At 33.5% G+C, this 15,074-nt stretch overlaps 2 pseudogenes; one reads left to right on the top strand and one right to left on the bottom strand.

Moving 5' to 3' along the window:
- Window positions 1–9,784: 9,784 nt before the first annotated feature.
- LOC131147212 (F-box protein At1g67340-like) lies at window positions 9,785–10,874 on the top strand (annotated as a pseudogene).
- A 9-nt stretch (window positions 10,875–10,883) lies between these two features.
- Window positions 10,884–11,949, bottom strand: LOC131147214 (F-box protein At1g67340-like; annotated as a pseudogene).
- Window positions 11,950–15,074: the final 3,125 nt, after the last annotated feature.

Consider the following 15,074-nt stretch of genomic DNA (forward strand, 5'->3'; position numbering starts at 1 on the left):
AGGCTCTTATGCAATCATCTTAAAACATTATCTCACGCGATTGAAATTTTATGGTTTGCTATGAATGTTCTTGGGTCATGAACACTATTGCATGTCTTATATATATCTCTGATGATCTATGGTCTATAAGGGCAACTACAATGATAATGATAAAGAAAGTTGGATATATAGTCTATAAGTTGGACTTAGGAGTGCAAAATAATTGCTTTACGCATGACATGCTTAATGAAATTAATTTTGTTTAGTATAAGCAAACTGTGTTCATCTAGCTCGTTAATTCAAATTGATAGGGGGAGTTCAAATATAAATTCCAATATTGTTTTGATCACGAACCCATTTTCAGCTTAGATATATGTTAATTCAATGTGGCATGTGTTTAATGAAATGGATATCATTGATATTTATTGTTTTGCCACAGTGTTTGTGTTTACCAATATGTCTTGTAGTGATTGCTAAATCTTAAAGGATCATCATGGTTATGGTTTTAGGGTTAGATTTTTGGATGAGCTTAATTGATAAAACCAGAAAAAATTGGGACTTGAATGATCTTTAAATTTTTTTTTCTTGGGCAAGCAACCCCCAGTACTTAACAAACATCATAAGGGGGATATAAATTTATATATATACATATATCTTTATTGTAATACTTTATGGCAGAAATAATTTCAAAACTAATTTTTTTCTCTTCTGTTGTTGTTGCTGTTGTGTTTTATTATAGTAGCTGATTATATTATTATTATTATTTGATGATTATTATTATTATTATCTGTTTTTAAAGTCGCATAATGGTTTAAGATTAACTACACATAAAAAATGCATGCGAATAGTTAGATATATTTATGCTTCAAAACTATTCTTTATATACTACAGATCTTTGAATTCAAATTTTCTGCGGGTCTCATCAAACACTTAAATCACAATGGTTTGAGAATATTTCTAATTAACTAACGTTTTTCAAAAAAACACGAAAAAAAAAATTTAATAAATCAATTAAAAAAAAAAAGTTAAGAGTAATTATGAAGGGCACTATAAGATGTTAGGGATAATAGGATCAATACAAATTTACAAGTGATATGAAGCGTTTAGAGTGAACCGGAAGAATCCATAACTAATATGTTTACTAGTTCACTCACAAAATCAAATACCCAATGCACTAGGAAAAATTACACTACTTATGAGATGATAAGGAAAATTCTAGAGGGCTGCCACCTAAACTGGAACCAAAAGCTACTGCTATAACGGAAGGAAGAAATTGAAAACCACTTCCGTAGATGAACTTATAAGTTTCTTTACTTCACCTACGAAATGACAATGAATGAAAAGAGTGGTAAAACCAAAAGCCCAAGACAAATAAGTCTTCAAAGCCTCAAAAAAAAGAATCAAGTAGTGACAAATAAATGGATAAGATGAAGTAGCATTTAGATCTAAAAAGTTAGCAAAAAATTTAAGAAGGAAAAAAAAGTTCAAAGAAAAATCAATCTGAATCAAACGGAATAAGAAGAAAGAAGTTAGTAGAAAATCAAAGAAATAAAATCCCACATGTTACAATTGCCAACAAGTTGGACATATTCAAAACGAATATCACTTACTAAAGAAAAGAATCTAAGAAAAAAAGAAAAAGGTCATGGAAAGGCCACGACCTGGACATGATTGAGTACAAGAGTTCAGAGAAACGAATCAAGTGACCAAGAGGTTGTTAACGGGCTTTATGGCTTCGGGACAATGAGAAAGCTTCTCATCTAATCTTTAAACAAATTCTTGTAGTGATGGAATCCGATGATAGGCATGTCATCTATGAAGAACTCAGAATGATATATCAAATTCATAAAGGCTAATTAAAGTAACTAAAACAAAATACTTCATTGAAAAATTATGAATGAAGGAAATATGAAAGAGTTAGAATTCCCAGGCTGCGAAAGAGAAAACGGATTATAGAATAAGAAAATAGAAAGTAAGAATGAAGCTATGATAAAGGAATTAGAAGCTAAAAAATATTACTGAAAATGAAAAAGATTTAAAAAATTAAAGAATTAGAAAGCAAGAATGAAAAGTTGAGAGAAGGACCTTCGATTTCTATCCTCTATAGAATAAAGAAAATTATATATATATATATATATATGTATATATATATCTTATATATATATCTATCTGAATTAGAGGATAAGATAAGAAAACTATCTCTAAGAATTAGAAAAATCACTAAAGAGGTTGACAACAAGAAAGGAAGAGTTAAATGGATCGAAAAACAGATAAAGTAAAGAAAATATCATTTAACTTTACAAAATGGAAAAGCAACTGTGACAAAATGGTAGGCTCCCAAAAGAATTTCTCTAAACAAAGAAGGCATTGGATTTAATGGAATTGAAAATAAAAAGAAAAGGAATCTTTACATGGATTATTTCTGCAAAAGCCTCCAAAGATAATGCCAAACCCAACATTCTTAATGGCTTACACGAACAACATATGCTATCAATGTAGACAATGGGATATAAAGTTTTGAATGTTCCATTAAGAGAAAATATGTGGAAAACTAAAAACAAATATGGAGAGTAAAGGAAACTCTTTATGAAACCAACCGGACTTAAGAAACGTATGGGTAACAAGATTGATAGACTAGTTCATAAAGTGAAAAACTCCAGGATTAAGTCATTCCCTTTAAAATGAGAAAGTAAAAATTAATAATGATCAACAATTGAACTCGTTGAAATATAAAAAAACTTAAAGATGAGTTAAGATGAGTTTGAGAATGATGCCTATATAAGATGCTATATGCACAAATGGTTACATGCCTATATGATAAGCTATCATAGCTAAAACTATTGAGTGACTTATATTGATATTTATGGCTCACTATGTTGAAAATTTGAGTTGAGATGATGAGCATAAGCATGAATTCTAAAAAAAATATGAGATAATTATTGATCATGCATGCTATTGTGTGAAATTACATGAATAGACTACTATTTTTTATATTGATATTCATGAGCTATGAGAGATCTACTGGTTATGTATCCATGGTTGTGTAAATGTGAGAATGACTTTGGTATATATAAAGTTTTAGTATACAATGAATATTTTTGGTATCCACATTTTTAAAATTAATTGTATCACAATTTTTTTTTTTTTAAAAAAAAAAAACCATTAGTATCACAATCTAAAAGATCAAATTGGTTTTAAAGCATGACACGAATAAATCATATCTTTGAGCAAGTATGACATTGATGATTGAGCATAATTCTTGAATTGATAAATATATGAATCAATGTTTTGAATATAGGATGATGAAAGCAAAATTGATAAAAAAATTGATGTATTGAATGCAGGGGGAGTGTTATGTCCATAGTGCTTATATTATGATTGTTTCCCTATTAATCAATTCAAAGAATTTTCAATTGGTATCATGAATTAAATTTTCAATTGGTATTATGAATTTAAATAGATACATGAATTCCATTTTAAATCAGTATCATAAAATCAACAATTGAAATCTTGAATATTGTCTAAAGGAAAAGTTGTTAGTAATGAAGTTTATAACTTATATACTTGAATGTTATAACACACTACACATGTTATATTGAAAAATAATAAATTGAGTGTGTTCATATGTTTTGATATGCATGTTTGATGACATGCTCAACATGTGATTTTACTTGAACTTAATCATTTTTTTTCCTTTTTGATGGATGTCAAAGGGGGAGAAGTTTTAAAGCAAAAATTGAACATAATATTGCAACATTGTAAAACTGAGCATGAACATAATATATATCAAAAGGATAAGTATTTGATAGTGATGAGCATGATTGTAAAAGAGGTTTTGAAATTGATATTGATCTTACAAATATTGTTAAGATGATGCTTATTAAAAGAGGGAGTCTTTTTTAGGCTCACTCTAATTTTTGCTTCTTATTTGTCATCATAAAAAAGGGAGAGATTTGTTGGTCTTACAAGGCTTATAATCTTATTTTGATGCTAACAAACAAGTAGAACTTAACATAATATGTTAAGCGATGTATTTTTAGGACTCAAGGATAGAGCGTTAAAGAATTCATGAGAGCTTTTACTTCAAAGAAGGAATTCAATATAAAGCTAAAAGCATGGATTCAAAAATGGATTCAAAGATAAAAGCTTGAGAATCATGAGAGCATGAGGATTAAAGAAAACTTGATGAAAGATCAAAGAAAGATGAAGCAAGCATAAAGACCTCAAAGAATTCAAGAATTGAAAATTCGAAAGAGTCTATAGGAAATTTCATTTAAGTACTTCAAATAATTTCAATATGAATACATGAAACTTTTAGGTTAATTTATTGGACCTAGATACCTTTTAGCATATTTGGAAAATATTTTTATAAGGTCACAAATTATTTAAAAAATGTTCGAATCATTTTTGGAATGAAAAGCACCAAAAAGAGGATTTTCCAAATGTTGTTAATTTTTCTATATACGCATTAAGGTGCATTTTTCTTTATAAAAAAATATTTATTTTGAAAAGTGTTCAACATAAAAGTTGTAGGCGTTTCTCTTAGCTTTCATTTTACACCAAGATCATCAAATTTGGAGTTACACAGAAAACGTTACGACTGAAACACTGAAGGGTACTTGAAGCTGACCACAGCTTGACAGCAACCTGACAGCAGCCTGGGTGGTCAAGCCAGGCGACTGGCTATGTCCTGGTAGGTGACTACCACCCTATTGCCCTTGCTACCCCTTTAAAAAAACATGGCAGGCGACTGCCCCGAACAGAATTTTAAAAACAACCTCAACAGAAACATTTTTTAAATGGTTGCTGGGGCTCAAACTTTGTGAAACGTAGGGGATACTCCAAGTCACTTAGGGACCAAGTTACATACCTTTTAAAGTCTATAAATAAGCCTCAAAGATCATTGAATCAATGCACCAAGAATTCAAATTCAGCAAAAATTCAAAATTTCTCTCAATTGCTCTTAAATTCTCATGGCTCGCTCTTGCTCTCACTTGCACAAATTCAACTAAGTTTTTGCTGATCTTCTTCCATAAGAATTATGCTACAAATTCTAAATCTTTTAATCATTGAAAGAATTAATTAGAGATATACTTTATTGAGCTTCAAGTTAATTTCCATATTGTTATTTACTTTGAAGTATATTATAGTTTTGAATTGTTGTACTAATCAGCTCTTTTAGGAGCAAATTCTTTGCACACAAATATTTGATTTGTATCTTGTAGAATGATGATTCCAAGGGTTGTTTGGATTGTTGGCTAAGTAAGGGGATATTGTTTAGAGAGGCGGGCTCTAGCCTAGTTAACGAGTGACCGAATGAGAGGACATCGTTTGGAGAAGGCGGGCTCTAGCCTTAACCAAGGAGTGTTGTAAAGGTTTATTCCGCCCATTAAAGGAACATGTTTAGTGAATCCTTTGGTGGTTTGCCAAAGGCGAGGACGTAGGCTGGGTATAAGCCGAACCTCGTAAAAATCTCCGTCTTACTCTCTCTTTCCCTTACTCTTTATTTTCAGTATATTTAAATTGCGTGGATGGTTTAATTGATAATCATATATGCTACATAATATGGAAATCAAGTAAACTTGAAGTCTAATTTTAATTTGGGTTGCGAAAACTGAAAGGGAGTACATTGGTTATACCATACCTTGCGGAAACCACATGGGAGTAGGTTACTTGGTTAACAGCCCAAGGATAAATTAACTGAGAGTTTAGTTGCATTCTGAATATTGAGAAGAGTGTAGATATTGTGTTTGGATTTTATATTACACATCATGTTAAAGAGACAAATTCATTCACTACAGGGCTTAATTCAATTTTATATCCAGGACTGATAACATAAGCTATATTGTGATTAAATGGTTTAAAGTTTGATATTGAGTGGTTTGTGTTTATCTTCCAAAGAGTGTTGAATCTTCCATTATTCAAATAGTGTTGTGGTTAACTTATACTTGACAAATCATTTGGTTGTTTGGTTTAAACATTGTGCTTGATTGATTTGGTTGAATGATTGATTACTTGTTTGGCTAAGCAATAGTGTTGTTGATTAGATAAAAGAATCTAAGTTTTTTTGTGATTAAAGAGTTAAACAAACAAGTCAAGAATTGTTTAAAAGAAATAAAAGAAGTTTAAGAATTCTCAAAAGGAATTAAAAGAAAGTTTTAAAATCCAATTCACCCCCCCCCCCCCCTCTTGGGACTACACCTTACTTTTCAATTGGTATTAGAGCGGGGTTATAGAAAATCTTAATTAGTAGTTATAAAAAGATCTAAATGGCTCAATTAGGCGTAGCTCCCTTTGGAGAGGGACAATCTTCAACTAGGCCACCAATCTTTTGTGGTTTAAACTACACCTTCTGAAAAAAGAGAATGCAAATATATCTTCAAGTTATGAATTGGAAAGCTTGGGAGGTTGTTATAGATGGTGACCGAATTCCCCTTAAATTAGTTGATGGAAAACAAGTCCCTAAGGAGAAAATTGATATGACAAACTTAGACTATAAGATGCTGCAAGTAAATTCTAGTGCCATGAATGCTCTATATTTTGCTTTAGATGCCAATGAATCTAATGGAATAATGGCTTGCAAATCAGCTAAGGAGATATGATACAAACTAGAAGTAGCATATGAAGGCACTATAGATGTTAGGGATAATACGATTGATATGCTTACAAGTGAATATGAAGTGTTTAGAGTGAACCCGGATGAATCCATAAGTAATATGTTTACTAGGTTCACTCATAAAATCAATTCCCTAAATGCACTAGGAAAAACCTACACTACTTGTGAGATGATAAGGAAAATTCTTAGAGGGCTGCCACCTAAATGGGAACTAAAAGCCACTGTTATAACGGAAGGAAGAAATTTGAAAACCATTTCCTTAGATGAACTTATAGGTTCTTTACTCACATACGAAATGACAATGAATGAAAAGAGTGGTAAAACCAAGAGTCATCAAAGCCTCAAAAAAGAACTTAAGTAGTGAAGAAGAAATGGATGAAGATGAAGTAGCCTTTATATCTAAAAAACTAGCATAAATTCTAAGAAGGAAAAATAAATTCAAAAGAAAATCCAATTCTAAATCAGATGAAGAAGAAGAAGAAGTTAGTAAGAAATCAAAGAATAAAACTCCTACGTGTTACAATTGCAACAAAGCTGGACATATTAAACCAGAATATCCACTACTAAAGAAAGAATTTAAGAAGAAAAAGAAAAAGGTCATGAAAGCCACTACTTGGGACATGATGAGTACAAGTAGTTTAGAGAATGAATCAAGTGACCAAGAGGTTGCTTATACGTGCTTTATGGCTTGAGACAATGAGGAAAGCTCCTCATCTAAATCTTTAAACAATTCTTGTAGTGATGAATCCGATGATGAGAGCATGCCATCTTATGAAGAACTTCAAAATAATTTATTCAAAGTTCACAAGATGCTAATTAAAGTAACTAAACAAAATACTTCATTGAAAAATATGAATGAATGAACAATGAAAGAGTTAGAATTCCTTAAGGCTACAAAAAGAGAAAAGAATTCTAGAATCAAGAAAATAAAAAGTAAGAATGAAGCTACAATAAAGTAGTTAGAAGCTAAAAATCTTGGTGAAAATGAAAAAGATTTGAAAATTAAAGAATTATAAAGCAAGAATGAAAAGATGATAGAAGACTTTTGATCCCTATCCTCTATAGAGTATAAGATATATATATATATATATATATATATATATATATATATTTCTAAATTAGAGGATAAGATAAGAAAATTATCTCTAGAATAAGAAAAATCACTAAAGAAGGTTGACAACAAGAAAGAGATAGAGTTAAATGATCTCAAAAATTAGATTAAAGATAAAGAAAAAAAAACATTTATAACTTTACAAAAGGAAAAGCAAACTTTGACAAAATGGTAGGCTCCCAAAGAATGTATCTAAACAAAGAAGGCATTCGATTTAATGAATTTGAAAATATAAAAAAAAAAAAAATGAATCTTTACATGGATTATTTCTCAAAATCCTCCAAAGATAATGCAAGCACATCCTTTAATGCTTACATGAACACCATATGCTATCAATGTAAGAAAAAGGGGCATATAAATTTTGAATGTCCATTTAAGAGAAAATGTGTGAAAACTAAACAAATATGGAAAGTTAAAGAAACATCCTTTATGAAACCAACCGGACCTAAGAAAGTATGGGTATCGAGATGATAGACTAGTTTATAAGTGAAAAACTCCATGGATTAAGTCATTCCCCTTTAGAAATTGAGAAAGTAACTTAATTCATGATCAACAATTGAACTAGTTGAAATATAAGAACTTAAAGATGAGTTTAAGATGAGTTTGAGAATGAATGCCTATACAAGATGCTATATGCTACATGATTACATGCCTATATGATATGCTATATGCTACATATATGACTTGACTTGACTTATATTGATAATTTATGGCTCACTATGTTGAAAATTTGAGTATGAGATTATTGAGCATAAGCATGAATTCTGATATGAGATTAATTCTTGATCATGTATGCTATGTCGAGCTGCTCTATATAGTCATTCTTGCCGAGCTACTCTATATGGGCATTCTTGCCGAGCTGCTCTACATGGGCATTCTTGTCGAACTGCTCTACATGGGCATTCTTGCCGAACCGCTCTTCGTGTGCATTCTTGTCAAACTGCTCTTCATAGACATTCTTATCAAGCTGCTTTACATGGACATTCTTACCGAGCGACTCTACATAGACATTCTTGCCGAACTGTCGAGTCGCTCTTTGTGGGTATTTTTGTCGAGCTGTCCCTCGTGAGGAATTCTTTTGAGCTACTCTTCTGGTGGCATTTTTACCGAACCACCGAGTTGCAAAGCTGCTCTTTTGGTGGTATTTTTTATAAAATTATTAAAATTTTTATCAAAATTATTTCACTTTTTATAACCTTTGAAATATAGAAATGATTGATTTTTTTTTCTAAAGTTCAAATTTTTTTTTTAAAAAAAATAGTAATATTAAAGCAATATTTATTTCATAATATTTTATTTAAGAAATAAAATAAAATACACACACACACACACACACACACACACACACATATATATATATATATATATATATATACATATATATATATATATATATTAAAAAAAAGAGAACTACAGTGAGTAGTAGAACTTTCGTCCACTCTATTTTTGTTTTTTTGGCAATTTATTATTTTGACGAAACTTGCTTTTCAATTTTGTTGGTATACAATGGAATTTTTTTGGAATACAATGGAATTTCGCCTTTTATTTCTTAAATACATAATTGTTAGTTTTGTAATGTGTGTCTTTCTTTTTTGTGAACTTTTATTTTATTTTTTGTTATTTAGTTTTTTCAAAAAATTAGTTTAAATATCGCTGGATGGTCCAGCGAAATTCGAGAAAATCTCACCGGACCATCTAGCGATATTTTCTCGTCATGTGTCAAAACTCGAAATGCCCTGACCCTTTAAATCTCGCTAGACCATCAACGAGATTAGGTAAGCATTAAAATGAGAAATGTTTTCCGAATCAAACTATTATTTAATATTCAATTAAAAAATAAAATTAAAATTGAAAAAAACTCTAATAAAGTCGGTCTTCTCTGGACTAATTAATTCTCTAACACGCATATTTATTGAGTTTACATGTCGGCCTCCGTCGCTGTTCTTGTTACCTTGATGTGCTCCTTTGTATAAGTTCTCACTTCGCTTTTCTTCTCTCTGCGTTGCTTTCTCAAATCTCTCGGAAATTGGACGAGAACAAGGAGAGGCTTTTTCCATTGTTATCCTGAGAAAGTACCCATGTATAAGAGAAGAGCGGATATCACCGGCGATTCTTTGTACTACTGGGAAAGCCACCGGTCATCTCTTTCCTTCAACGGTGGCGGAGACGGAGGCTCCGACTTTTTCGACGGCTTGCCGGACGATCTCGTCATTCCTATTCTCTCCAAGCTCAGCTCCACAGCAGGTTGCCTCTCCGATTTCGTCAGCATCCTAATGACGTACGTCGTGTTTCCTTTTCTAGGTCGTCGGGAACTGGAAGATATCGGCCATCTCGCCGGGTTCTTCAATTTGGGGGGTTGAGGTTGTGGTCTTCGTGCCCACTGATTGGGGGTTATTTTTGGTTGTGCATAGGGTTGTTGCGAATAACTGTATATCTAGGTTTTTTTTTTTTTTTCAAAACTTGAGCGAAAATAGAAAAGGGAGAATTTTTCTTTATCTTTTTTTTTTTTTTTTGAAAAATTGTAGTGCTGAAATGGATAAGATGCTCTCTATGTGTATCATTTGAATATGATGTTGTTGATTATTGTAACAGATGCAAGAGATTGAACAAATTGGGTCTCCATTCGCTAGTACTGTCCAAGGCATCTCCGAAATTGTTCCCTTTGAAAGCCAAAAACTGGTCAGATTCCGCTCACCGGTTCTTGAAGCTCTGTGCCAACGCTGGCAATGTCGAAGCCTGCTACACTCTCAGCAAGGTAAATTACACTTCAATTTCATCAGGGCGAATTAAAATTTAAGTAAAATTTCAGCACTTTTTTATGATTCTATGATCTTATGATTTTGTTCACAGATTCGTTTCTACTGTTTGCAAAACCGCGGGAGCGAAGCTTCAATGATGGGCAAGGCGGCGTTTGGTTAGCACTCGCACGCGCCGTCACTGTACTCGCTCACTGTAATACAGTTAAACGGTAGCGACGCCTCCAAGACAGAGGAGCGCCTCCATATCAGCTTCGCTCTCTGCAAACGCGCCGCTTTCCTCGACCACATGGACGCCCTCCAGGAGCTTGGCCACTACCTCAAGGACGGCGTAGGCATCCGACAGAACGTCGTCAAGGGCAACTTTTTCCTCGCCTAGGCCGACGCGCGCGAGATATTTGTCGTGCTCTCTAACAAAGATCTCGCACGCGTCGGCCTGGGCGAGGAAAAAGTTTCCCTTGACGACGTTCTGCCGGATGCCTATGCCATCCTTGAGGCAGTGGCCAAGCTCCTGGAGGGCGTCCACGTGGCCGAGGAAAGCGGCGCGTTCACAGAGAGCGAAGCTGACATGGAGGCGCTCCTCTGTCTTGGAGGCGCCGCTACCGTTTAATTGTATTACGGCGAGCAAGTACAGGGACGACGCGTGCGAGTGCTAACCAAACGCCGCCTTGCCCATCATTGAAGCTCCGCTCCCGCGGTTTTGCAAACAGTAGAAACGAATCTGTGAACAAAATCATAAGATCATAGAATTATAAAAAGTGCTGAAATTTTACTTAAATTTTAATTCACCCTAATGAAATTGAAGTGTAATTTACCATGCCGAGAGTGTAGCAGGCTTCGACGTTGCCAGCGTTGTCACAGAGCTTCAAGAACCGGTTAGAGGAATCCGACCAGTTTTTGGCTTTCAAAGGGAACGATTTCGGAGATGCCTCGGACAGTACTAGCGAATGGAGACCTAATTCGTTCAATCTCTTGCATCTGTTACAATAATCAACAACATCAGATTCAAACGATACACATAGAGAGCATCTTATCCGTTTCAGCACCACAATTTTTCAAAAAAAAAAAAGATAAAGAAAAATTCCCCCCTTTCTATTTTCGCTCAAGTTTTGAAAAAAAAAAAAAACCCCAAATATACAGTTATTCGCAACAACCCTATGCACAACCAAAAATAACCCCAATCAGTGGGCACAAAAACCACAACCTCAACCCCCCAAATTGAAAATCCCGGCGAGATGGCCAATATCTTCCAGTTCCCAACGACCCAGAAAAGGAAACACGATGTATGTCATCAGGATGCTGACAAAATCGGAGGGGCACCCTATTGTGGAGCTGAGCTTGGAGAGAATAAGAATGACGAGATCGTCCGGCAAGCCGTCGAAAAAGTCGGAGCCTCCGTATTCGCCACTGCTGAAGGAAGGAGATGACCGGCGACGTTCCCAGCAGTGAAAAGAATCGTCGGTAATATTCGCTCTGCTCTTATACATGGGCACTTTCTCAAGATAACAATAGCAAAGCCTCCTCGTTCTCGTCTAATCTTCGAGAGATTTGAGAAAGCAACACAGAGAGAAGAAAAGCGAAGTGAGAACTTATATAAAAGAGCACATTAAGGCAACAAGAACAGCAATGGAGGCTGACATGTAAAATCAATAAATATGCGTGTTAGAGAATTAATTAGTCCCAAGAAGACTGATTTTATTAGAGTTTTATTTTTATTTTTATTTTTATTTTTTAATAGAATATATCGCAACGTCCCGGCGTGCAGGTGCCCAGGGCGGCGAAATAAAAAATGGGGTTTAATATTTTCAAGGAAAAACAATAAGAATATCGGAGTCATCACTAACCTTTTAGTGTGGTTAGAACACATGATTACTACACCGTTAAGGATAGAATGGGTCTACGTTACCAGAGTTGGGGTCGGGAGTTCGGTTACGCGAGGGGAAAGTACAAGCACCCCTTACGCACCCGTTCTTACGAACGGTACCTAACTAATTTGAAATAATCCCTAAGTTAATTTAAAAATTCTTTAAAATTACTTCTCTAGTGAATTTACTAATATACATGCAAAATGAACAAATAAATGAATAAATAAATAAATAATACAAAAATATACGTAATATATAAATATTTACATATTCCCTCAAAACTAAAGGTACGTAAAGCCCGAAGGCTCATACCCCCCACATAAATTCATAGGGTAAAAATAAAAAATATTTAATAACAAAAATATAATAAAAATAAAAATAAAAATAATAGTAAATAATAATAATAATAATAATAATAATAATGATGATGATGATGATGATGATGATGATGATGATAATAATAATAATAATAATAATAATAATAATAATAATAGTAATTCCATAATGATAATAATAAATAATATTAATAATAACAATATGCACACATTAACAATAACTACATATTCTGAATATCATAATGGTAACCTAATAATTTCACACATGATAATAATAATAATACCTAACATACACTATAATAGTAACAAAAGGTAATAATAATAATCTTCCTAATGATACACACCCCTAATATCCTATAAATACCTTTACACCCATATGGAAATAATTAATAAAGGAAATAAACCAAATTTAGAATTAAAACATGGAAACCAATGCAAAGGTAAAGAAATAATAAAATTATGGAAACAAGTTATTGCTGAAAATAATATATACCGATGCAGCATGGTTGCCAAAATTAATATACACTCCTAAACATACAAATGTTAAACATTAAACATATATCATAATAACAAATACCCTAAATATATACCCTAAAAATATTGTATCCTAACATATATTCATCATTTAACATGCATAGTCAGTACCCTAAAAATAAAAAACCTGAATAAATATTATTACCGAAAGAAGAAAAAACCTACAATAAAAAAAAACAAATTGACGTTACATATGTATATATAAAACCTAAATAAAAATTATTACAAAAATAGGGAAATTCTGCAAAAAAACAAATTGATGTCAGATATACATGAAAAAAAAAAAAAACACTGATTAAAAATTCACCCTTTACAACTCAAATAAAATCAAAATAAATAAATATGTATATACATATACATGTATAAATATGTATATGTATGTATATGTATATAAACATAGACTTACCTTGAGTTGCCTGGGCAGAAGTGAGTGTTCGGCAACGGTGGTCTGATGCAGCAGTCGGCTGGGTGGAGGTCCTCAATGGTGGCTGCTAGTAGGAGATGCTCGAAAGGTGGTTGTGCTGGGTCTGGGATTTGTGGCGATAGCAGCAGCTTCGGAAGACTTCAATGGTGATTGCTGGTGTGGACTGTTGCAGAGGACCTGGAGGAAGAAGAAACTGAGGATGCTGGAGGCTCGGGCTGTTACTGTAGGAGGTAGATTGGGGCGACGACAGTGGCTAGAAGCTCTCGGTGGTTGCAGACGGAATAGGGGCTATTGTGGGTTGATGTTCAGGCCGTGATGACGTTGGGTTCGGAGCAGCGGCTGGGGAAGGGAGATTCAGATGGCCATGGAGTAGGGAGGTTCACTGCGGAGGAGCTCGGGGACGGTGCAGGAGTTGAGCGTGGACCAACCGTGGGGTGGAGCAACTGGTGGCTGGCCTGGAGTCCTGTGGTGGCTGCCGGAGTTGCAGAGAGGCTTGCCGGAGAGAGAGAGAGAGAGAGACAGTGAGGGTGATGGGGGAGAGCAGGCTGGCCAAGAGAGGCTGCGGGGGCTTCCAGAGAGAATCAGAGAATGAAAGAGGGCCGGAGATGAGGAAGGAGAAGAGCAGAGGGAGGCTGGGGAGAGACAAAGGCGCAGAAGAGAGTAGAGAGACAGGGTTTTCTTTTTGTTTGTTCCCTCCCCCCCCCCCCCCCCCCCCCCCCTCTCTGTGGCTGTGGGACGAAGCCTTTAAATAGGCTCCAACCCCAAAACCTTAAGCCAAAATAATAATAATAATAATAATAATAATAATAATAATATTTCAAAATAATAATAATATTTAAAAATAATAATACTAATATTTAAAGATAATAATGATATTAATAATAATATGTAAAAATAACAATAGTATTAATAATAATATGAATGATAGTAAAAATAATAATGACAATATTGGGTCTGGGTAAAAATGAGATATCTACAGAATATTAAATAATAGTTTGATTCGGAAAACATTTCCCATTTTAATGCTTACCTAATCTCGCCGATGGTCTAGCGAGATTTAAAGGGTTAGGGCATTTCGAATTTTGACACATGATGAGAAAATCTCGCTAGATGGTCTAGTGAGATTTTCTCGAATTTCGCTGGACCATCCAGCGATAATTAAACTAATTTTTTGAAAAAAGTAAATAACAAAAAATAAAATAAAGTTCATAAAAAAAAAAAAAAGACACGCATTACAAAACTAACATTTATATATTTAAGAAATAAAAGGCGAAATTCCATTGTTTACGAAAAAAAATTCCACTGTATACCAACGAAATTGAAAAGCAAGTTTCGTCAAAATAATAAATTGCAAAAAAATAAAATAAAAATAGAGTGGACGAAAGTTCCACTACTCACTGCGCAGTTCTCTTTTTTTTAATATAAATATATATATATATATATATATATATATA

Source organism: Malania oleifera, unplaced genomic scaffold, assembly GCF_029873635.1.
Source record: "Malania oleifera isolate guangnan ecotype guangnan unplaced genomic scaffold, ASM2987363v1 ctg563, whole genome shotgun sequence".
In the NCBI taxonomy this organism is placed as follows: Eukaryota; Viridiplantae; Streptophyta; class Magnoliopsida; order Santalales; family Ximeniaceae; genus Malania; species Malania oleifera.